This window comes from Triticum aestivum, chromosome 3B (assembly GCF_018294505.1).
Source record: "Triticum aestivum cultivar Chinese Spring chromosome 3B, IWGSC CS RefSeq v2.1, whole genome shotgun sequence".
In the NCBI taxonomy this organism is placed as follows: Eukaryota; Viridiplantae; Streptophyta; class Magnoliopsida; order Poales; family Poaceae; genus Triticum; species Triticum aestivum.
The window spans coordinates 742898546-742923270 of record NC_057801.1 but is presented as its reverse complement, the minus strand read 5'-3'; the positions used below and the strand labels follow the sequence as shown (position 1 = coordinate 742923270).

The 24725-nt window shown below is 41.8% G+C and overlaps 1 pseudogene; it reads left to right on the top strand.

Annotated features, from left to right (window-relative positions):
- The first annotated feature begins 1881 nt into the window (after positions 1-1881).
- Positions 1882-10010, top strand: LOC123067787 (uncharacterized; annotated as a pseudogene).
- Positions 10011-24725: the final 14715 nt, after the last annotated feature.

Below are 24725 nucleotides of genomic sequence, written 5' to 3'. Positions count from 1 at the left end.
CTAACTTTTGTGTGTACTACTGCTACTCGCTCGCTGCATGTTTTTGTGTGTGGCTATCCGTATGAATATTTAGTTCTATATGATCAACTGATTCAAAAAATCCTGGCAATCCAACAGAAATAAGTTGCTGAATTTGTCTTGTGTTTGTGGCTTTGTGCGTGCAATCATTCTTGCAAAATTGTGAACAGCAGTTGCGAAAATTAATAGACGACTCACAATTCACATGACACTCAAAATAGATCGTCTGCTTCCACCGGTCGCAGAGAGCCAGAGTGTGTGTTGAATCGAAGCACGTAGATGTGGGATTCAGATTCTTTCTTTCAATAAAAGTACAATCTTAAATACTTATACGTATGGTGTATAGATAGCTAAGAGCATCTCTAGCAGACCCCGCATCTCGCCGACCCGCAAAACGCGTTTGTAGTTCGCTAAAAAAAGGCTTTGCGGGTCGGCGCGGACGGCCATAGAGCAGACCCTCAAACGAACCCGTATAAAAGAATATTCACGGAATATACTTTTTACGAATCGGCTTTACGGGGTCTGCTCTTGCGCCGCTGCATCACACATCCCGCCAGTCCGCAAAATATCAATACCACAACACAAAAATAAAACAAACAAACATAAAAAACACAAAATAATTATACAGAAAAATTATCAATACCAACACAATACAACAATCATCCACATTACAAATAATTATTCAAATCACCGAAACAAACTTAAATAATGCAATACAAAACTTGTCCCGAATACAAATACAAATGAACAGAAAAATGAGTTTGTTACTGTCCAACCCTTTGCCAATGGTACTCAATGAGATCCTCCTGAAGCTGAAAGTGGGTGTTTGCATTTTCAATCTCCTTGTATGTTTGAAGAAAAACTCTAATGCGGTTAGGGTCTCTAGCTGGTTTGACACGGCTACACACATTGTCGTAGAAGAACTCCAAGTTCATGCCTCTCTCATCTTCGAGAATCATATTATGAAGGATAACACAACATGTCATGATGTTTTTCAAGGTCCGCTTGTCCAAAACCGAGCAGGACCACGAACAATAGCAAACCTAGATTGCAAAATCCCGAATGCTCTTTCAATGTCTTTCCGGGCTGCCTCTTGCAACCTTGCGAATTCACATTGTTTTCTAGTTTTGGGTTCTTTGATGCTCTTGACCAATGTGCACCAAGGAGGGTATATACCATCTGCAAGATAGTACCCTCTTATGTATTCATGCCCATTGATAGTGTAGTTGCAAGAAGAAGCATCATCACTAGCAAGCCTAGCAAACAAATAAGACCGTTGCAACACACTGATATCATTGAGAGTGCCCGGCATACCAAAGAAGCAATGCCAAATCCATAAATCCTCGGATGCTACGGCCTCTAGCATAATTGTTGCATCACGAGACTTGCCACAATACAATCCCTGCCATGCCTTCGTGCAATGTTTCCAAGTCCAATGCATACAATCAATACTACCTAGCATGCCAGGCCAACCTCTCCTCTCATTAGATGCCATCAGTTTCTTTGTGTCATCCTCGTTGGGTGCGTGAAGATATTCAGGACCAAAGACACGAATGACCACTTTGGAAAATCTACGCACTGACTCAATTGTGGTATCTTCACCAATGCGAAGGTACTCAGCGGCATAGTTAGCCGGAACGCCATATGCAATCACCCGCATAGATGCCGAGATTTTTTGATATGCACTAAATCCCTTCAAGCCCGCAACATTTCTTCTTTGAGTAAAATACCGACAATTTGCCTCGCAAGCTTGAACATTTTCACAAAGAGGGATCGACGCATTTGGTACCTTCTCCGGAAGAGGTGCGATGGATATGTTGGATTCTCCGCGAAATAATCTTGCATCAACATCTCGTTCCCGAGATGGCGATTCCAAGTAATGCAAAGACGCTCAACGGTCGGTCGTCGTCGCCTGTTCCAGTTCTCGTCTTCGTGCTCCTTGACGGCAAGAGCCATCACCAAATTCTGCTGCCGAAAGTTTCCAAGCATCATCTCAACATCTGAGTCGTCCAAATCCGAGAGAAAAAACTTCTCACACGGGGTCAATTCCATCTACATTAACAAAAATCGCACGCCACGTCAACCAACTATGCAAAGTGCTCGGCACAAAGCGCAAACAAACACTAACCGGCGGCGACAAGGGGCGGCTCGAGGACGGTCGATCCACCGCGGCGATATCAAAGAGGGACAGCTCTTCTCGCCGGATCCGCGGGGCGGTGCAGCGTATTGGTGGTGGAGGATGGGGGACGCCCCCGCGGTGCGATTCCGCCCGCAGATTTGGCCAGAATCGTCGGCGGCAGACGGGTGGAACCAATGGCGGGCGGTGGCGGACGGGTGGAACCAATGGCGGGCGGCGGCGGAAGGAGGTGGGGAAAGGGCGCGGGCTGAAATGTCCCTCCCACCAACCGCTTCACTGCAATACGAGGCACCGTAGGGGCGAGGCGGAAACCCGCGTATTCGCGGGTTGGGGCTGAGATTTTGCCGCGCCCCTCAAAAAATTTTACGGGCCGCCCGCATTTGCACAGTCTGTTCGGGCAGGATTTTTCATGCCGACCCGCATTTTGACGGTTATTTTACGAATCGGGGCTTTTTATGGGGTCTGCTAGAGTTGCTCTAATGCAACCATCGTCCTTCCCTTGCTTAAGAGCAATGAACCTTGTCGCAAGTCCACAATTTTCAGTTTCCTGTAATGTTGGTAGCGGGGGGTTCTGCCAAGGCGATAGATACTATACATTGCATTTAGGACATATGCTTGTTGATCAAGTGAATTGCATTGCTTTCTTACCTTTACGTTGTAAAGCTAGCAAGAGGATAAGCAGCCAAGAAACTGTGGTCAACATGTCCCTAGCACGGCCAGTATTCAAGTTGCGTTTGTGGATGTTGTGCACTCGCAGAGTTTGGCAGAGCCGAATGAGCGGTTGTGAGGGTTTTTTTGCCATGTCAGTAGGTAGTCCGTGCTTTGTTTGTATAGCTTTTCGTCCAGTTTTGCTTAAATTAACTGGACAATTCTCTTCTTCTTAATTAATCAATGAGACAAAACTTTTGCCTTCGATTTAAAAAATAAATGAATTAAAATGTGCAAATGCTCAATTGATCATTGGATTAAAAATCAACATTCAAACTGGTCGACTTATAAGGTAACAATTCTTGGGTCAAGGTGGGCTCCCATAGTTAAATTGTGCCTTTATTGCGCATGCTATCTCATCGTATATATTCGTGCATCTTCAGGCCCTATTTATTTCGGCTTATACTTCAGTTTTTGTAACTTTTCGCTTTAGCTTAAAAGCCAAAAAACTTTTAAATAGGGCTTCGGGTTTTGAGTGTAAAAGCTCCAAAAGCTGAAGCATAGTCCCACACAAACAGGAATTTAGACTTGTCTAACTTATACTGTAAGTGTGATTATTTTACAATTTACTATAGATGATCAGCTATAAAAATACGGAAGTGTTAACGCCCACACGTGTGGGCGTTAGCCATCTCGACCACACGCATTCATCATCGTCCAACAGTATATGCACGAATCTTGGCACGGTCTGGCCGATTTTCTGTGCCACGTAGGACAAGGCGCGTGTGTGGTGTGTGACATAGTTCGCCCGCACGTCGGATGCCACTCGGGGGCGTGCGGTGGAACTGCTATGCGCCCGCACGCCACGCGCCGACCGTGGTTGACGTTAAACACGTCGCGCACTTCGCCCCCTCCCCCTCACGGTTCCATTTACTCCTCCCCACAGTTACTCGCACAACCCACTTTGCATTTCAGACGATTGAAGGAGAAGACGAGGGGAGAAGGCGACGGCGGAGGAGGAAGAGTCGACGGCGTTCGCGGCCGTCGGTGGTGCTCGCCGGACCGGAGCGGATTCGCCGGAGCGCCTACAGATTGAAGGTAATGCTCGCTCCCACTCTCATAATCCTTGCCTGCATTTTCTCCCCTGCCCTTCATGTTCGATGCTTCGCTCGAGATTCAAAGAGATTCGGGCGGGTTCGCGATGCGCCGGCGTTCCCGCCGGCGGCGGAGTCCTGTACTTGCCGTTTTTGGTGGCACTAGGCAGTCTCGTTGCCGTCGCGGTGGCGGTCACGCCGGTGTGGTTCGGCCTGTCCGGAGACACATACTGGTTGTGCCTTGGGATTGGGCCGCTGTTTTTCTGTCTGATAGTTGCGCATTGCTTCAAATTGGTATTTGCGATCAGTTCGGGGAGAATTTTGGGGATAAATTTTAAGTCATTATAGTTGCCATTGAACCCTAGATCTAGTTAGTTATTTTTCAAACTTCAGTATGAAGGCAAACATGGTAGTTTGAGTAACTATCATGACCGTATGGTGATACGTCTCCGTCGTATCTATAATTTTTGATTGTTCCATGCCAATATTATTCAATTTTTATATTCTTTTGGCAAATTTTTATACTATTTTTTGGGACTAACATATTGATCCAGTGCCCAGTGCCAGTTCCTGTCTGTTGCATGTTTTTTGTTTCGCAGAAACCCAATATCAAACGGAGTCCAAACGGGATAAAAACGGACGGAGAATTATTTTGGAATATTTGTGATTTTTGGGAGGAAGAATCAACGCGAAACGGTGCCCGAGGTGGCCACGAGAGTGGCCCACGCCACCACTCCAGGTGGGCGCGCCCCCACTCTCGTGGGCCGCCCGTAAGGCGGTTGATGCCCTTGTTTGGCCGCAAGAAAGATAATTTTTGGAAAACGATCTGGGCGAAGGTTTCAATCCAATCGGAGTTACGGATCTCCAGATATAAAGAAAATGGTGCCAGGGCAGAATTCCAGAACGCAGAAACAGAGAGATAGATCCAATCTCGGAGGGGCTCTCGCCCCTCCCACGCCATGGGAGCCAAGGACCAGAGGGGAAACCCTTCTCCCATCTAGGGAGGAGGTCAAGGAAGAATAAGAAGAAGAAGAAGAAGGGGGGCTCTCTCCCCCTTGCTTCCGGTGGCGCCGGAACACCGCCGGGGGCCATCATCATCACCGCGACCTTCACCAACACCGCCGTCATCTTCACCAACATCTCCATCACCTTCCCCCATCTATATCCAACGGTCCACTCTCCCGCAACCCGCTGTACCCTCTACTTGAACATGGTGCTTTATGCTTCATATTACTATCCAATGATGTGTTGTCATCCTATGATGTCTATGTAGATTTCTATCGTCCTATCGTGATTGATGAATTGCTATGATTTGTTTGAGTTGTATGTTTTATTATTGGTGCTGTCCTATGGCGCCCTTCGTGTCGAGCAAGCGTGAGGGATTCCCGCTGTAGGGTGTTGCAATGCGTTTATGATTCGCTTATAGTGGGTTGCGTGAGTGACTGGAACACAAACCCGAGTAAGGGGATTGTTGCGTATGGGATAAAGGGGAATTGATACTTTAATGCTATGGTTGGGTTTTACCATAATGAATCTTTAGTAGTTGCGGATGCTTGCTAGAGTTCCAATCATAAGTGCATATGATCCAAGTAGAGAAAGTATGTTAGCTTATGCCTCTCCCACAAATAGTATTGCAATAGTGATTACCGGTCTAGTAACATAGTCAATTGCTTAGGGACAATTTCATAAATCCTACCACCACTTTTCCACACTCGCTATATTTTCTCTATTGCATCTTTATCTAAACAGCCCCTTGTTTATATTTACGTGTTCTTTATTATCTTGCAAACCTTTCCTATCACACCTTTCCTATCACACCTACAAAGTACTTCTAGTTTCATACTTGTTCTAGGTAAAGCGAACATCAAGTGTGCGTAGAGTCGTATCAGTGGCCGATAGGACTTGAGAGAGTATTTTTTTTCTACCTTTAGCTCCTCGTTGGGTTCGACACTCTTACTTATCGAAAGAGGCTACAACTATCCCGTATACTTGCGGGTTATCAAGACCTTTCTCTGGTGCCGTTGCCGGGGAGTCATAGCGTGGGGTGAATATTCTCGTGTGTGCTTGTTTGCTTTATCACTAAGTAATTTTTATTTGCTGTTCTAAGTTGTTCTCTATCTTTAGTTATGGATATGAAACACGAAATACCAAAAAAATTAGGTGTAGATGCTACTCATGGAGATGGGGAACCCCCTAAAACCCTCGATGCTCATTATGTGAAAGAAATTATGTACTACTTTAATAATCCTGAGAAAACCTCATTCTTTTATGTTATGGGAGACACGTTGGATCAACGTGAATACTTTAGGGATTATCGCTTGACACAAAAAGGGAAACTATTATGGGATCAAAATTCTATGTTGCATTGGTATGCTCGTCAACTATGCGTGATACATGATTATACTTGTTGCTCTAGGATGAAGGCTCCACACCTTCCCTTTTCATGCAAATTAAATGATAATGAAACCTTAGCTTCTTATGCTAATGGTATCTTTGATTACTATGATGTGGAACAAATATAAGAATTTGTTGCTTTCATGGGTGCTTATGAGGTTGAATCTATGTTTAAAGCATTTGATGATTTTGATGATTCAGTTTATAGACCAGAAAATCTTGCTATACTAAAATATTGCTATGAAAATTATGAATACAATTACTATATCAATGCATTTATTTAGAAAGTCTCCGCTGTCCAAGAAGAGACTAATATTTTGCAGGAAGCTATGGAAGAAGAAATTGATGAAACTGTAAGCTCATTGGATGAAAAAGATGACGAGGAGAGCGAAGAACAAAAGGAGGAAGAGCGGATTGATCACCCGTGTCCACCTTCTAATGAGAGTAACTCTTCAACTCATACATTGTTTAATTCCCCTTCGTGCTTACCGAAGGATGATTGCTATGATGATTGATATGATCCCTTGAATATGTTTGAAATATCCCTTTTTTATGATGCTTGCTATGCTTGTGGCCAAGATGCCAATATGAATTATGCTTATGGAGATGAACTTGCTATAGTTCCTTATGTTAAACATGAAATTGTTGCTATTGCACCCACGCATGATAGTCCTATTATCTTTTTGAATTCTCCTGACTACACTATATCGGAGAAATTTGCGCTTAGTAAGGATTATATTGATGGGTTGCCTTTTACCATTGCATATGATGATTTTGATGAATGTAATATGCATGTGCTTGCTGCTCCTACTTGCAATTATTATGAGAGAGGAATTACATCTCCACCTCTCTATGTTTCCAATATAATAAAATTGCAAGAAACTGTTTATACTATGCATTGGCCTTTACTATATGGGCATGAATTGTTCTTTTATGACATGCCGATGCATAGGAAGAGAGTTAGACTTCGTTGTTACATGATATATGTTACTTTGTGCTCACTACTAAATTACAAATCATTGTTAATTAAAATTGGCTTTGATATACCTTGGGATCCTGGTGGATTCATTACTTGAGAACTAAATGCCTAGCTTAATGGCTTTAAAGAAAGCGCTGCCTGGGAGACAATCCAGAAGTTTTAGAGAGTCATTTATTTCTGTTGAGTGCTTTCATATAGTTTAAAAACCAAAAAAATAAAGAGGGGAACCTTAAAACTTTTCAAAAAGGAAAGTGAAAGTGAGAAAGACAAGCATTGTTGAAGTGGGAGAGCTCTTTGAACTTTGTTCATGCTCATGGAAACTTTGTGAATCTTGATTATAGAAACTTTTCATCAATTATCCCCTTGTATAATTCCATTGTATTATAAAAATAATGTGCTTAGGATGTTTACATTGCTTGTTGGTTTGTACGGTGCAGGACAGAAACTTCGGTTGTAGTGCGCGATTTTACATTTTTAACTGGAACGTCAAATGGTTCTGATTCTTTTTGAACTGTCTTACTGTAAAAGTTGTTTATTTTTCCTAATTTCGGTAGAAGTTTTGGGGTACCAGAAGTATGGTGAATGTTCAGATTGCTACAGACTGTTCTGTTTTGATAGATTTTATTTTTGATGCATAGTTTGCTTGTTTTGATGAAACTATCAATTTATATCAGTGGATTAAGCCATGAAAAATTTATATTACAGTAGCCACAATGCAAAAACAAAATATGAATTGGTTTTCTACAGTACTTAGAGTAGTGATTTGCTTTATTATACTAACGGATCTTACCGAGTTTTCTGTTGAAGTTTTGTATGGATGAAGTGTCTAATCGAGGAGTTGTCGATATGAGGAAAAGGAAGAGAGGCAAGAGCTCAAGCTTGGGGATGCCCAAGGCAACCCAAGTAAATATTCAAGGAGACTCAAGCGTCTAAGCTTGGGGATGCCCCGGAAGGCATCCCCTCTTTCTTCAACAAGTATCGGTATGTTTTCGGATTCGTTTCGTTCATGCGATATGTGCAAGTCTTGGAGCGTCTTTTGCATTTAGTTTTCACTTTTCTTTTATGCGAATTTTCGTGCTGAATTTTTTGATATATTATACGTTTTTTCCCGACATCGTATGCAAAAGTTATAGCCGGTTTACAATTTCCCTACACTTTTTGCAAAACATGTCCAAATTTAAGTTTTTTAATTTTCCTAACTAGTAGATGTAGTAATATAAATACATCTCAAATAATTTTATTTTTTGAATTTTTTATCATTTTCTTGTGTATTTTTCAAAACTGAAATGGCGATATACGCGGGGGGGGGGGGGGGGGTAGAGATTGAAAATTGCCCTTTAGTACCGGTTTGTGCCACGAACCGGTACTATAGGTCAAACCCCTTTAGTACCGGTTCGTGGCATGAACCGGTACTAAAGGTTAGCCCTTCAGTATCGTTTTGTGCCATGAACCGGTACTAAAGGTGATCGCGGGGCCCCGGCCTGACGCCACCCTGCCACGACCCCATTAGTACCGGTTTGTGGCACGAATCGGTACTAAAGCTTCAAAACGAACCGACATTAATGCATAACCGTTCGAACCGGCACTAATGGTACCATTAGTACCGGACCAAAATCGAACCGACATTAATGTGTCTCACATTAGGTCCTTTTTCTACTAGTGGGTATACAAGACCGAGTGCAACTGCGACACGCCCATTATCAGATGGGATTTCAGTCTCCACCTGTACCGCTCCTACGACTCCGAGTCCGAGGGGTGGATCACCGTGCCCATGTCAGTGGACGAGCTTGTCAGGGACAAGCTCGTCCCCCTAGGCCCCTACCCATCGAAGTGTCGGAAGAAGACATGTCGTATCACAAGACGGACAAGACGATCACGATCGGCGGCGAGCGCGGCATGATCGCTTGGGTGGACCTCTGGCGCGGCATCCTCGTCTGCGACGTACTCGTGGAGCCCCTAGTGATAGTGCAGGACATCCCGTTGCCGGTGCCCGCGAGGGGAAACTGGGGTCGTCTCCTCAACTCAGGCGAGCCAAACTATATCCGGGACGCTCCATCAGTCGGCACAAGGGCACCGTGAAGTACATCGAGATGGAGATCTGGTCGCTGACGAAGGTGTACAACAAGGCCCCTGATTCCTATCTGGAATGGGTGCGATGGAAGCGGAGCGTCGCCCAGGTCATCCCCGGTGGCTCAAAGGCAAGAACATGATGATACTGGATGGCGTTGGTTCATTCACAATGGCGGACTGGCAGCCTGGCTGTGACTCTGTGAGGCCAGGGTCGAAGAAGTCACCATGGATGCCAGCGACGTCTCACTGTCTCAGATCCTTGCGACCTGCTGTCTAAGCTGAGCGGTGCGCCAGTGACACCACGGCATCGTTGCAGAAACTTCAGATGGCGTTCCCCAGCATAATCATAGATGACGACGATCGTCTACTTGGCTTGTAGCACCAAACATGGGATCATGGAAGTCATGGAGTTCATGATTGCTGTCGATGTGTGGAACAAAACCCTGCGAGGAGTAGCCCAACTTGATGTCCAGAAGAGCCGAGTTTTCTTTCCCACCTTCTGCACCAGTGAGATCTGCAGATATCTGGGCAAGAGTGCAGGTATTTTTGTGTGTACTACTGCTACTCGCTCGCTGCATGTTTTTGTGTGTGGCTATCCGTATGAATATTCAGTTCTATATGATCAACTGATTAAAAAAATCCTGGCAATCCAACAGAAATAAGTTGCTGAATTTGTCTTGTGTTTGTGGCTTTGTGCGCGCAACCATTCTTGCAAAATTGTGAACAGCAGTTGTGAAAATTAATAGACGACTTACAATTCACATGTCATTCAAAATAGATCTTCTGCTTCCACCGGTGGCAGAGAGCCAGAGAGCCAGAGTGTGTTGAATCGAAGCACGTAGATGTGGGATTCAGATTCTTCCTACCAATAAAATTACAATCTTAAATACTTATATGTGTGGTGGGTATAGATGATAGCTAATGCAACCATCATCCTTCCCTTGCTTATTTGCAACGAACCTTGTCACAAGTCCACATCTCTCAGTTTCCTGTAATGTTGGTAGTGGGGATTCAGCCAAGTTGATAGAAACTATACATTGCATTTAGGACATGTGCTTGTTGATCAAGTGAATTTGCGCGGCTAAGTTTGTTATCTGACAATGTATTCGTGTTTTTATCTACCATATTGGTTTGAAAGATTCTTAGAGGATGTTCACCATTCCAGGTCATGTAAAGAATGTGTTTATTGTGTAAGTTTTTTGGAGTAAATTTCTTTTATCTACCGTATATTTATTTTTATATACTTGTACTGCTCTAAACATGTTTTCATATACCTCACAGAGATGTTCTTACCGACCTACCCCAGTTGCATGGTGATGAACTATTGCCAGAAGGAACACACCTAATTTTGAAACATGTAAAAAGAAATATCCAATCTTTTGTAGTCCATGAAAGCGTATTAGGTTGTTTGTAGGAGCTCGTTGCGTGATGAATGAAGATATATGGCTCTGGCGTCTATGATCCACAATGCAAAACTATATATATTCGTACTAATTTTCAGATTGTCTTCTTACTACCATTCATCATGTTTATGTTTTTCAACTACACATATTTTTTTCAAAAAGTTCCCGCCTATATTTTTTCTAGAAAAAGATTCACACTACTTTCATCATAGCTCATTCTTTTTATGTTTACATATCATTTCTATCAACCACTAATTTTAGCATAAATCATCGACAATATGCTAAACAGCTTCCAAATTTTAGCTATTTAAGCAATTCACATGAAGGTTCTATGAATTGTTTCTTTACCTTTTTTATGTTCTAGATTTATGTTAGCATATAAGAAAAATTCAAATGTTAGCTTAAATATAACATACGCTCCTTATTCAAAAGGACGGATTACAACCACATTTGACAATCATTTTTTCTAGCTTAACTTTACATGTGATATACACCGGGATATGAAATTCAAATAAAGTACTGACTTTGTAAAATCTTATTCAACTTTAATGATTTAAGGCATATTGGATTATATACCCATATTCTGTCTTGCCCACTTTATATTTTTATGATTTGTTATTCCGGAACTTAACATTTATGGAAGAAATATTTAAACTGCTGAAATATGTATTGCACATCAGGGAGTCCACTATGGTGTGCGACTTTTTCTGAATAAATAATAGAGTCCTTTGTACATCTAGTAGTGGTTGTATGAATTATATATACTAGCAAAAGAGCCTGTGCGTTGCAACGGGAGAAAAAACAACCCAACAACCATCACTCAATAGGTCCATCTCCTTTATATTTGCGAGGCATCATATTTGTGTTGCCGCTTATGCTCCTTTTCACCCTCGCCGGCGATGGCCTCGGTGTTCACACAAAACAACAAAAAAACGTGTTTGAATATGGTTAATCCTAAGGCGTCTCTCTCCCCCTCTCTCCTCCCTCGCCCCTCTCTCTCTCTCTCTCTCTCTCTCTCTCTCTCTCATTCTCGATGAGAAATCTGTTGTTTTCCCCTGCGACATTTTTCAGAGGTATGCATGTGTAGTTATTGATATTTTCTTTTGCCTATATGGTTATACTGGGGTGTTTATTTGCAATCTGGATTGCCGCCGGTACGAAAGAAAAACGGATCCTGAGCTAGAAATTATAAGTTTGCTTTCAAAACAATATTTAAAAAATATTTAACAGGTAAAATTAACATCATATTTAGATTCCACACATTTTTCTAATAAAATTTCATATATAATATGTTAAAATCGAAGTTACGGTTTAAAAGATACGGATAATTTAGAAAATCATTTGTTTGATTTAAATATATTCCAAAATAATATTAAAATACTTAATAGGTAAAAGTAATCTCATATTCATATTCTACATATTTTTCTAATCAAATTTCATATATAACATGTTCAAATCGGAGTTACGGTTTAAAAGATATGGATGATTTAAAAAAGTATTTGTTTGACCTACATATGATCCGCGGATGAATTACCTAAAACGTCAGGGTTTTTTCAAAAAACGTAAAATAACGATTCAGGTGTGACTTAAATCCGGATGGCGGGTTGATTTCAAGAAAATACAGGGACTTTTGTGTAAAATACGAATAAAACGATTTGTTTTCCGACTTAAAACAGGACTGCGGGTTGACTTCTCTAAAATAGAAGGACTTTTCTAAAAAATGCCATGACGGACGAAAGAAACCCAATTTGCTTTATTATTAGGTAAAGATAAAGATTTGTACAATAAATTGTTACTCTTTATTTACATAATAAAATTTGCATCTACATACAATACGTATTTGTATGAAGAGGCATCCTCATGAATATACTCTCTCGTTCATAAAAAAGATGGTATTTAGACATCGGCCCAGTCACCAACATGTATCATTGGCTACATCTTATTTGTCTGTATTTCGGCGGGATGGTTACGTAATCAGCTATAAAAATAAACAAAGCCGGTCAAACAAAGTCAAAGCGAGTTTACCCAAAATATCTGCCGCGATGCTGAAGGCAGCCTTATCAGTTCAGACTCTCTTGTGTATGTCGAAATGGGTACTGTATTAATTAAATAGAACCAACACACGTCCTAATTAAAATTAGTCAAGACCAGAGTACATTTTCTGAAAAAATTTGTAATCCTGCGCTAACGGAACGGCAAGCTAAGCTACTGATTCATCGTCAATGGAATGGTGGGTTCATGATGGCGCTCCACGCACCGGCGATAGAACACCGTTGCCGCCACCGTGGAGTACAACTGCGCACCGACGGCCGGGAGAAGATAGACATACATGACGCCCAACACCCATACGGTGTCGCTCCGTGCCAACTCCAGATCGAATGTGACAATGGCGGCCCTGCTCTGTGCGAACTCGAGAACGAGCGCGTAGACCGGATAGATAGCGACGCCGGGCAGGAGGCTCGCCGCGAGCGCCAGAACGAACGCCTCTTTTCCCCTCGCCGCCACGAGCCGCCACACCCGCCGGAGAGCGCCCACGCCGCAGTCTTCCTCTGCCGCCGCCACTGCCGATGACGCGGCGATGCTCACCGGGAGGACCGCGCCGAGGCAGAGGTGCAAGAGGAGAGCGAGGAGGAGGCAGACCGACGAGGAAGACGCGCCGGCGCCGCCCGAGTGGCCGGCGCGCCCCCACCAGGACCAAGACGCGAGCGCCAGCAGAGCCGCGGACGCGAGCTCTAGAGTGGCCACGAAGGCCACGGCAACGAAGAAGGGGGCGCGGCGGGTCCTGTACTTGGACCGCTCGCCGGAGTGCGTGACGGAGGCGGCGAGGACGGCCGAGACCTGCGTGGCGAGCTTGCTGGCCAAGTACGCGAGGTAGAGGAGGGCGAGCATCTTGCCGCGCTCCCGGATCTCGTCGTCCGTGGCGTAGCCGGGGTCGGCGTTCCTCTCCCGCGCGTCCAGGCGGAGCAGGACGGCAGCGGCGAGAGGGTGGACGCGGAGGACGGCGACGGAGAGGAAGACGAAGGTGTGCGCGAAGGTGAGCGCGACGACGGGCGCGAAGAGGCCGGCGTTCCGCGCGGGGAGGGCCAGGGACTCCTCTAGGAAGCTGATGCGCTGAGCCATGGAGCTCGATGAGGACACTAGCAGTAGGTGACTGAAGTGGGTGTATATACAACTGTAGAGTGGCTCATAGGAACGAGTGCAACGTGTTGGTTAGTGGCGATGCAGAATAACATAAACATTACGCGGTTTTTGGTCAAAAAACACGTGGGTTTGAAAATTAAATATTCGATTGCACAGGACACCAGCAGCTGCATAAACACTCGAATCATTTTATAACAACGGGTCCTTTAAAACTGCAACCAACATGTCATTGGATGATTAGAAGAGCAGTGATATCCCAAATCCACTTAAACTTGACACTGGTACTCATTTTTTAAAAATTTATTTTAGTCTTTACATTGATGTGTGTTCAGTGAGTGAGTATGCCGCGTGTTGGTTAGTTGCGGCATAAAATAGGATAATTGCGCGTTTTTTGGTGACAAAGTTCAAAAACACGTGGGTTTGTAAATTAAATATTCGATTGCGCAGGGCACCACCAGCTGCATAAACACTCAGATCATTTTTTACTTGTGGGATGGTTAGAAAGACATTTGTATCCTCAGTTCATTAGGATTCAAGTCCTACACTTGACACTGATTGTATTATGTATTTATTTCAATCCTTTCGTTGATATGCGTGAAGTGAGTATATATGCGTATGTGTTTGTACTACTTGTATAGAGTGGTTCATAGGAACGAGTGCGACGTGTTGGTAAGTGACGATGCAGATTAAATAAATAAGCTTTACGCTCGTGGGTTCGTAAATTAAATATCTGATTGTGCAGAACATCCGCTGCGTGAACACTGAGATGATTTCGTCACATGAATTAATTTTGTATTAGTGAAAATTTAAAAGTTACTCCCTTCTTCACAAATATAAAATATTTTGAATATTTCAATATAAACTTTACAAGGACTGAAATGAGTGAATAAACACACTAAAATGTGTTAGTATACAATTGAATCAGAAAATAGTTAAAACATCTTATATTTGTGAATGAAGGGAGTATAACTTTTGACAAAGCGTCATAATATTGATTTGTTTTTACTTTTGATCTTTCACGACAAGCTCCATTAAAACTAGACATCATATTGCCAAAAAAAAACTAGACCTCATATGAATACACTCAAACTCTATTATAGTGTGCACGCTCATCCATTTGCTTTTTATATGTTCACACACGTGAGGATGCCAACCGCTCCCTCGCGGGTCGCTCGCGCGAGCGGCCCGGCGGCTCCAAAACCTGACAAAAGAGCCCCCAAACCGTGGTCTCTCCTGGCCAATGTTGTCGCCGGCATGGACGATGGCGGCCGCGCCTGGCCGTCGAAGACGGCGAGGAGGTGTGGTGGTGCTGGTTGGGAGGCGCGGGGAAGGAGTTGTGGTGCACGACGGAGGCCCCGACGGAGCTATGGAAGTCCTGGAGCAGGCCGACGCTGCACAATAGAGGGGCCTGGATGAGATCTGGTGGCGGTGCGGCAGGGGGGGGAGGTGGATGGTGGAACGAGGCGGTGGTCTCGCGGCGTGCAGGAGGTAGAAGACGGTGTGCTCTCGGCCATGCGGGTGTTGGTGGACCACGACTTCATGGGTACGATGATGAGGTGTTGTGGCGGCACTAGTGTGAACCAATTTGGACAAGGTTGTGCCAATCCTGTGGCAGGGATGGAGTTGCGCGACTATACCGACGAAAGTCTTGCCAGTCTCCGACCTGTGCAGTTGGCGATGGTGCTCGTGGGTGTCGTTTTCCTCCTTGGAGGCGTCATCGAGTGTGTCGGCATCTTCCTCGCTTTCACTTGGGGTTGGTAGTTGTCTCTGGAAGAAAGCGTTGGTTCAGAGTCGGATTGGTCCGATGGCGGCGTCTTCGTTCCTCCGTTGGGAGCATCATATTAGGACACACTACCTGAGGTTCTATGTGGTGCTACTCCGGTGCTCGTCATTGTCCAAGAATGAGCTTATGGAGCACAATGTACGTCGTCGCCGGTGAGTCCTAGACGATGCTTTCCTTGGACCGACCAAGTCATGTCATCTACTTGCCACCTTCTTTTAGGCATCAAGGGTTGATATATGGTGTGTTGACGAGGGATGTTCAGTTGGAGTTGGAGTCGTCTTCGAAGGTGACCGGCGTTGGTCGTGACGTGGTGTTGTTGCTTAGTTTTGGATAGGCGCTTCTGCTTTGTATTTGTGTTGTCTGTGGTGTCTGTCTTCGGACTAGCTTGGGTGTGGAGTTATACTACACTTGTAGTTCAAAACAAGTTGTAGCTCTCTTGTACTTGAAATTTTGACTTTTATAAAAATATGATATGTCTAAGCGTACTTTCAAAAAAAATCTCCACACACACCCTTGTCCGCCCTGACATATATTCCTAGCTTGAATACATCGAGGGCAATACCCAAACAAAAACAATCTTTACAACTAGATGTTCGTCTTCTCCACTGCTTCTCTACACATGTTGGAACTATCAATTTCTGCCTTCAAAAACACATCGCTTCATGTGGTGCTTCATTCTAGGCCGCGTGCTTGTTCAAGAATGAGCCGGCGACTCATAGACAGTGGCTTGGTTAAGGGAACAGAACGCATTGGAGCCGTAGTGAAAGTGAGTCTTAATAGGGCGATTGTCACTGCTTATGGACCCGAATCTGGGTGATCTATCCATGACCAGGATGCAGCAACAATTTTTTCCAAATACCCCATTCCTATCATAGAAGACCGGTACATTAACTTTTTGTGTGCTAGCAATATCTCTACCTGTGATTCGTTAAAATATGATCTTTTTCCTATAAAATTCATTAACTATTTATATTCCTTTTCTTATTTAGTATTTGGGTTGGTAAGTTAAACTAGATAGCTATATGAGTGAAACAAAACAGCTTATAAATTTGTAGTAAAAAGAAAAAAATCTCATTTCCAATGTACAAGAAAAAAGTGGAAGTAACATAGGAAGTGTAAACTCTTTATCCCAAGGTTGATATTTTTTAATTAGTCATCATATCTTGAAGGCGCCAAGAATAAAGGATTCACGATATGGAATTCCTTACTAGAATAGTCCTAGTTATTATTATAACTTAATAATCCATAAGAATAATCCACCAAAAGTTAGTGAAGGGTTAGGAACACTAAAGTACATAAAGGATTAGTAATGGAAAATCTAAAACATTAGAGATTTTTGCCCATAAAAGGAATCATAATAAGGACTTGCAGTTTGTCGAAATTATCAAGTAGTACTTTCTTGATGACCTCACCTGCACCACATGGCCTCTGCACATCAGGAAAGTGATAGAACTGTTCATAGCTTTCTCCTTTTTGAGGGGGAGAACTATTCATAGCTGGTGGGCCGTAATGAGGATAGGCAAAACTCTCCCCCATTGTGGCAGAAATTGATCGTTCCAGATGATACGTTTCCAACGTATCTATAATTTTTGATTGTTTCATGCTATTATATTATCTGTTTTGGATGTTTAATGGGCTTTACTATGCATTTTTATATTATTTTTGGGACTAACCTATTAACCGGAGGCCTAGTCCAAATTGTTGTTTTTGCCTATTTCAGTGTTTCGCAGAAAAGGAATATCAAACGGAGTCCAAACGGAATGAAACCTTCGGGAGAGTTATTTTTGAAACAAACGCAATCCAGAAGACTTGGAGTGGACATCAGGAAAGCAACAAGGGGGCCACGAGGGTCCAGGGCGCACCCCCACCCTCGTGGGCCCCTCATGGGTCCCCTGACCAACTTCTTTCGCCTATATATACTCATATACCCCGAAAACATTCAGGTGCACCAGGAGTTCCGCTACCGCAAGCCTCTGTAGCCACCAAAAATCAATTGGGACCCTGTTCCGGCACCCTGCCGGAGGGGGGGGGGGTCCATCACCGGTGGCCATTTTCATCATCTCGGCGCTCTCCATGACGAGGAGGGAGTAGTTCACCCTCGGGGCTGAGGGTATGTACCAGTAGCTATGTGTTTGATCTCTCTCTCTCTCTCGTGTTCTTGATTTGGCACGATCTTGATGTATCGCGAGCTTTGCTATTATAGTTGGATCTTATGATGTTTCTCCCCCTCTACTCTCTTGTAATTGATTGAGTTTTCCCTTTGAAGTTATCATATCAGATTGAGTCTTTAAGGATTTGAGAACACTTGATGTATGTCTTGCATTTGCTTATCTATGATGACAATGGGATATTCACGTGATCTACTTGATATGTATGTTTTGGTGATCAACTTGCGGGTTCAGTGACCTTGTGAACTTATGCATTGGGGTTGGAACACGTTTTCGTCTTGACTCTTCGGTAGAAACTTTGGGGTACTCTTTGAAGTTCTTTGTGTTGGTTGAATAGATGAATCTGAGATTGTGTGATGCATATCGTATAATTATGCCCAGGGATACTTGAGGTGACAATGGAGTATCTAGGTGACATTAGGGTTTTGGTTGATTTCTGTCTTAAGGTGTTATTCTAGTACGAACTTTATGATAGATCGAACGGAAAGAATAGCTTCGTGTTATTTTACTACAGACTCTTGAATAGATCGATCGGAAAGGATAACTTTAGGATGGTTTCATACCCTACAATAATCTCTTCGTTTATTCTCCGCTATTAGTGACTTTGGAGTGACTCTTTGTTGTATGTTGAGGGATAGTTATATGATCCAATTTTTTTATTATTGTTGAAGAACTTGCACTAGTGAAAGTATGATACCTAGGCCTTGTTTCCTAGCATTGAAATACCATTTACGCTCACTTTTATCTCTTGCTACCTTGCTGTTTTTATATTTTCAGATTACAAAAACCTATATCTACCATCCATATTGCACTTGTATCACCATCTCTTCGCCGAACTAGTGCACCTATACAATTTACCATTGTATTGGGTGTGTTGGGGACACAAGAGACTCTTTGTTATTTGGTTGCAGGGTTGTTTGAGAGAGACCATATTCATCATACGCCTCCCACGGATTGATAAACCTTAGGTCATCCACTTGAGGGAAATTTGCTACTGTCCTACAAACCTCTGCACTTGGAGGCCCAACAACGTCTACAAGAAGAAGGTTGCGTAGTAGACATCAACATTTTTTCTGGCACCATTGCCGGGAGGTGAGTGCTTGAAGGTATATCTTTAGATCTTGCAATCGAATCTTTTAGTTTCTTGTTTTATCACTAGTTTAGTCTATAAAAGAAAACTAAAAATGTAATTGAGGGTGCCTCATACGCTTCATCTTTTTAATATCTTTCGTGAGAATGATGGAAATGAAAATTGTGCTCAAGTGTTAGAAGAAGAAGTCTATAAAATGTTTGACACTAAATCTTTGGATGATGAGCATGATTGCAATGTTGTTAGTATGAATTCTTTGAATACCCATGATGCTAATGATATGCAAAGCCATAAGCTTGGGGATGCTATGTTTGATGAATATGATATTTTTTGTCCCCCAAGTTTTGATGAGCAAATTTATTATGATGAAAGCATGCCTCCTATTTATGAAGATTATTGTGATGATATGTATGCCATAAAGCATAAACATAACCATGAAACTTGTCATCATGATTTTAATTTTAAATTGGATTATGCTTCACATGATAGTTATTTTGTTGATTTTTCTCCCATTACTATTCATGAGAAGAATTTTGCTTATGTGGAGAGTAATAAAATTTCTATGCTTGTAGATCATGAAAAGAATGATTTATGTGATGGTTATATTGTTGAATACATTCATGATGCTACTAAAAATTATTATGAGGGAGGAACATATGCTTGTAGGAATTGCAATAATATCAAGCTTCCTCTCTATGTGTTGAAAATCTTGAAGCTTTGCTTGTTTTGCCTTCCTATGCTAGTTGATTATTGTTCCCATAAGTTGTTTGCTCACAAAGTCCCTATGCATAGGAAGTGGGTTAGACTTAAATGTGCTAGTCATATTCTTCATGATGCTCCCTTTATGTTTCAATTCTTATCTTTTATGTGAGCATCATTTAAATCATCATGCCTAGCTAGGGGCGTTAAACGATAGCGCTTGTTGGGATGCAACCCAATTTTATTTTTGTTCCTTTGCTTTTGCTCCTGTTTAGTAATAAATAATTCATCTAGACTCTGGTAGATGTGGTTTTATGTTTTAATTAGTGTTTGTGCCAAATAGAACCTTTGGGAAGATTTGGATGAAGTCTTTCTGATCTTGCTATAAAAAACAGAAACTTTTGCGCTCACGAAATTAGTTGCCATTTTTTACTGGAGAGTGCTTTTAGGTTGATTGTTCTTTAAGATGATTAATAGACAAATTCTGAAGGTCCACCAATTTATTTCAGAATTTTTGGTGTTACAGAAGTATTCGAATGATACATATTACTACAGACTGTTCTGTTTTTGACAGATTCTGCTCTCTATGTGTTGTTTGCTTATTTTGATGAATCTATGAGTAGTATCGGAGGGTATGAACCACATAGAAGTTGGAATACAGTAGATATTACACCAATATTAATTTACAATTAGTTCACAACAGTACCAAAGTGGTGGTTTTATTTTCTTTTACTAACGGGGCTCATGAGATTTTCTATCGAGTTTTGTGTTGTGAAGTTTTCAAGTTTTGGGTAAATATTCGATGGACTATGGAATAAGGAGTGGCAAGAGCCTAAGATTGGGATTACCAAGGCACTCAAAGGTAATATTCAAGGACAACCAAGAGTCTAAGCTTGGGGATGCCCTGGATTGCATCCCCTCTTTCGTCTTCATTCATTGGTAACTTTATTTGGAACTATATTTTTATTCACCACATGATATGTGTTTTACTTGGAGCGTCATTTTCTTTTGTTAGTATTTTCTTGATGTTATTTATAATAATGTTTTGCATCTATATTTTCAATAAAAATATCCAGGATAGCCTTTACCATGCTTATTTTGCAAGAATACATGTTGTTGTTTCAAAATAGAAAGTTTACCGCTGTTGCAAAAATTCCCTAGAAAAGTCAGAGAATGATATAATGTTGAATTTTTTTGCATATTGAGCTCTGATAAATCTTCTACAGTGTAGTATTTTTCTCATTATTTTTGGAGTTAGGGAAGTATGATTAATCTTGCATTCTTTACAGACTATACTGTTTTGGCAGATTGCTGTTATGTTTGCATTGTTTGCATATGTTTGCTTGTTTAATGATTGTATTTGAGGATAGGAGTATTAAATATGCACATACACTTAGTATGCAATGTTGAATAATAATTTTTGTGATTTGTTACAGTAGAAAATGATAAGGTTTTTGCATTGGTTTATACTAACTTATCTCACGAGTTCTTGTTGAGTTTGGTGTGGATGAAGCTTTCGAGATTTAGGAAACCGAGATATAAAAGGAATTAAGGAGACACAAAAGCTCAAGATTGGGGATGCCCAAGGCACCCCAAGATAATATTTTAAGAAGTCTCAAGCATCCAAGCTTGGGGATGCCCCGGTAGGCATCCCACCTTTCTACTTCAACAATTATCGGTTAGTATCGGTTGAACCCAAGTTTTTGCTTCTTCACATGATGTGTGCTATCCTTGAAATGTCATTTTGTTTTGTTTTGCTTGCTATTTGAATAAAATACCAAGATTTGAAATTCTTAAATGTAAGAGAGTCTTCACATAGTTGCATAATTATTCAACTACTCATTGATCTTCACTTATATCTTTCAGAGTAGTTTGTCATTTGCTCCAGTGCTTCACTTATATCCTTTTTAGAGCACGATGGTGGTTATATTTTATAGAAATTGTTGATCTCTCATGCTTCACTTATATTATTTCGAGAGTCTTTTAGAACAGCATGGTAATTTTCTTTGGTTATAAAATTGGTCCTAATATGATGGGCATCCAATTTGGGTATAATAAAAACTATCATATAAAGTGCATTGAATACTATGATAAATTTGATACTTGATAATTGTTTTGAGATATAAAGGTGGTAATGTTAGAGTCATGCTAGTTGGGTAATTATGACATTGAGAAATACTTGTGTTAAAGTTGGCAAGTCCCGTAGCATGCACGTATGGTGAACGTTGTGTGACAAATTTGAAGGATGGGGTGTTCTTTAATTGCCTTCCTTATGAGTGGAGGTCGGGATCGTGCGATGGTTAACTCCTACCAACCCTTCCCCTAGGAGCATGCGTAGTAATACTTTGCTTCGAGGGCTAATAAACTTTTGCAATAAGTATATGAGTTCTTTATGACTAATGTGAGTCCATGGATTATACGCATTCTTACCCTTCCACAATTTGCTAGCCTCTACGGTACCGTGCATTGCCCTTTCTCACCTTGAGAGTTGGTGCAAACTTTACCGGTGCATCCAAACCCCGTGATACGATACGCTCTATCACACATAAACCTCCTTATATCTTCCTCAAAACAGCCACCATACCTACCTATTATGGCAGTTCCATAGCTATTCCGAGATATATTGCCATGCAACTTTCCACCATTCCGTTTATCATGACACGCTCCATCATTGTCATATTGCTTTTGCATGATCATGTAGTTGACATCGTATTTGTGGAAAAGCCACCTTTATAATTCTTTCATACATGTCGTTCTTGATTCATTGCATATCCCGGTACACCGCCGGAGGCATTCACATAGAGTCATATTTTGTTCTAAGCAATGAGTTGTAAATTTTTGAGTTGTAAATAAATAAAAGTGTGATGATCTTCATTATTAAAGCATTGTCCCAAGTGAGGAAAGGATGATGGAGAATATGATTCCCCCATAAGTCGGGATAAGACTACAGACTTTATGAAAAATAAAAGAAGCCAAAGAAGCCCAAATAAAAGAAAAGATGCCAAAGAATGCCCACCAAAAGAAAAAAGAAAAAAGAAAAAAATGAGAGAAAAAGAGAGAAGGGACAATGTTACTATCCTTTTTTCACACTTGTGCTTCAAAGTAGCACCATGATCTTCATGATAGAGAGTCTCCTATGTTGTCACTTTCATATACTACTGGGAATTTTTCATTATAGAACTTGTCTTGTATATTCCAATGATGGGCTTCCTCAAAATGCCCTAGGTCTTCGTGAGCTAGCAAGTTGGATGCACACCCACTTAGTTTCTTTTTGATGAGCTTTCATACATTTATAACTCTAGTGCATCCATTGCATGGCAATCCCTACTCCTCGTATTGACATCAATTGATGGGCATCTCCATAGCCCGTTGATTAGCCACGTCAATATGAGACTTTCTCCCTTTTTGTTCTCTCACATAATCCCTATCATCATACTCTACTCCATCCATAGTGCTATGTACATGGCTTATGCTAATGTATTGTGTGAGGGCTGAAAAGGCTGAAGCACGTTAAAAATTATGAACCAATTGCTTGGCTGAAATCGGGGTTGTGCATGATGGGAGAATTTTGTGTGACGAAAATGAAGCATGACCAAACTTTATGATTTTGTAGGGATAAGCTTTCTTTGGCTATGTTATTTTGATAAGACATGATTACTTTGTTAGTATACTTGAAGTATTATTATTTTTATGTCAATATTAAACTTTTATCTAGAATCTTTTGGATCTGAACATTAATGCCACAATAAAGAAAATTATATTGAGAATTATGCTAGGTAGCATTCCACATCAAAAATTCTGTTTTTATCATTTACCTACTCGAGGATGAGCAGGAATTAAGCTTGGGGATGCTTGATACGTCTCCAACGTATCTATAATTTTTTATTGTTCCATGCTATTATATTATCTGTTTTGGATGTTTAATGGGCTTTACTATGCATTTTTATATTATTTTTGGGACTAACCTATTAACCAGAGGCCTAGTCCAAATTGTTGTTTTTGCCTATTTCAGTGTTTCGTAGAAAAGGAATATCAAATAGAGTCCAAACGGAATGAAACCTTCGGGAGAGTTATTTTTGGAACAAACGCAATCCAGGAGACTTGGAGTGGACGTCAGGGAAGCAACGAGGTGGCCACGAGGGTCCAGGGCGCGCCCTACCCCCTGGTCGCTCCCCCACCCTCATGGGCCCCTCGTGGCTCCCCTGACCGACTTCTTTCGCTTATATATACTCATATACCCCGAAAACATCAAGGAGCACCGGGAGTTTCGCCGCCGCAAGCCTATGTAGCCACCAAAAACCAATCAAGACCCTGTTCCGACACCCTGCCGGAGAGGGGATCCATCACCGGTGGCCATCTTCATCATCCCAGCGCTCTCCATCACGAGAAGGGAGTAGTTCACCCTCGGGGCTGAGGATATGTACCAGTAGCTATGTGTTTGATCTCTCTCTCTCTCTCGTGTTCTTGATTTGGCACGATCTTGATGTATTGCGAGCTTTGCTGTTATATTTGGATCTTATGATGTTTCTCCCCCTCTAATTTCTTGTAATGGTTTGAGTTTTCCCTTTGAAGTTATCTTATTGGATTGAGTCTTTAAGGATTTGAGAACACTTGATGTATGTCTTGCATGTGCTTATCTGTGGTGACAATGGGATATTCACGTGATCTACTTGCTATGTATGTTTTGCTGATCAACTTGCGGGTTCAGTGACCTTGTGAACTTATGCATAGGGGTTGGCACATGTTTTCGTCTTGACTCTTCGGTAGAAACTTTGGGGCACTCTTTGAAGTTCTTTGTGTTGGTTGAATAGATGAATCTGAGATTGTGTGATGCATATCGTATAATCATGCCGACAGATACTTGAGGTGACAATGGAGTATCTAGGTGACATTAGGGTTTTGATTGATTTGTGTCTTAAGGTGTTATTCTAGTACAAACTCTATGATAGATCGGACGGAAAGAATAGCTTCATGTTATTTTACTACGGACTCTTGAATAGATCGATCAGAAAGGATAACTTTGAGGTGGTTTCGTACCCTATAATAATCTGTTTGTTTGCTCTGCGCTATTAGTGACTTTGGAGTGACTCTTTGTTGCATA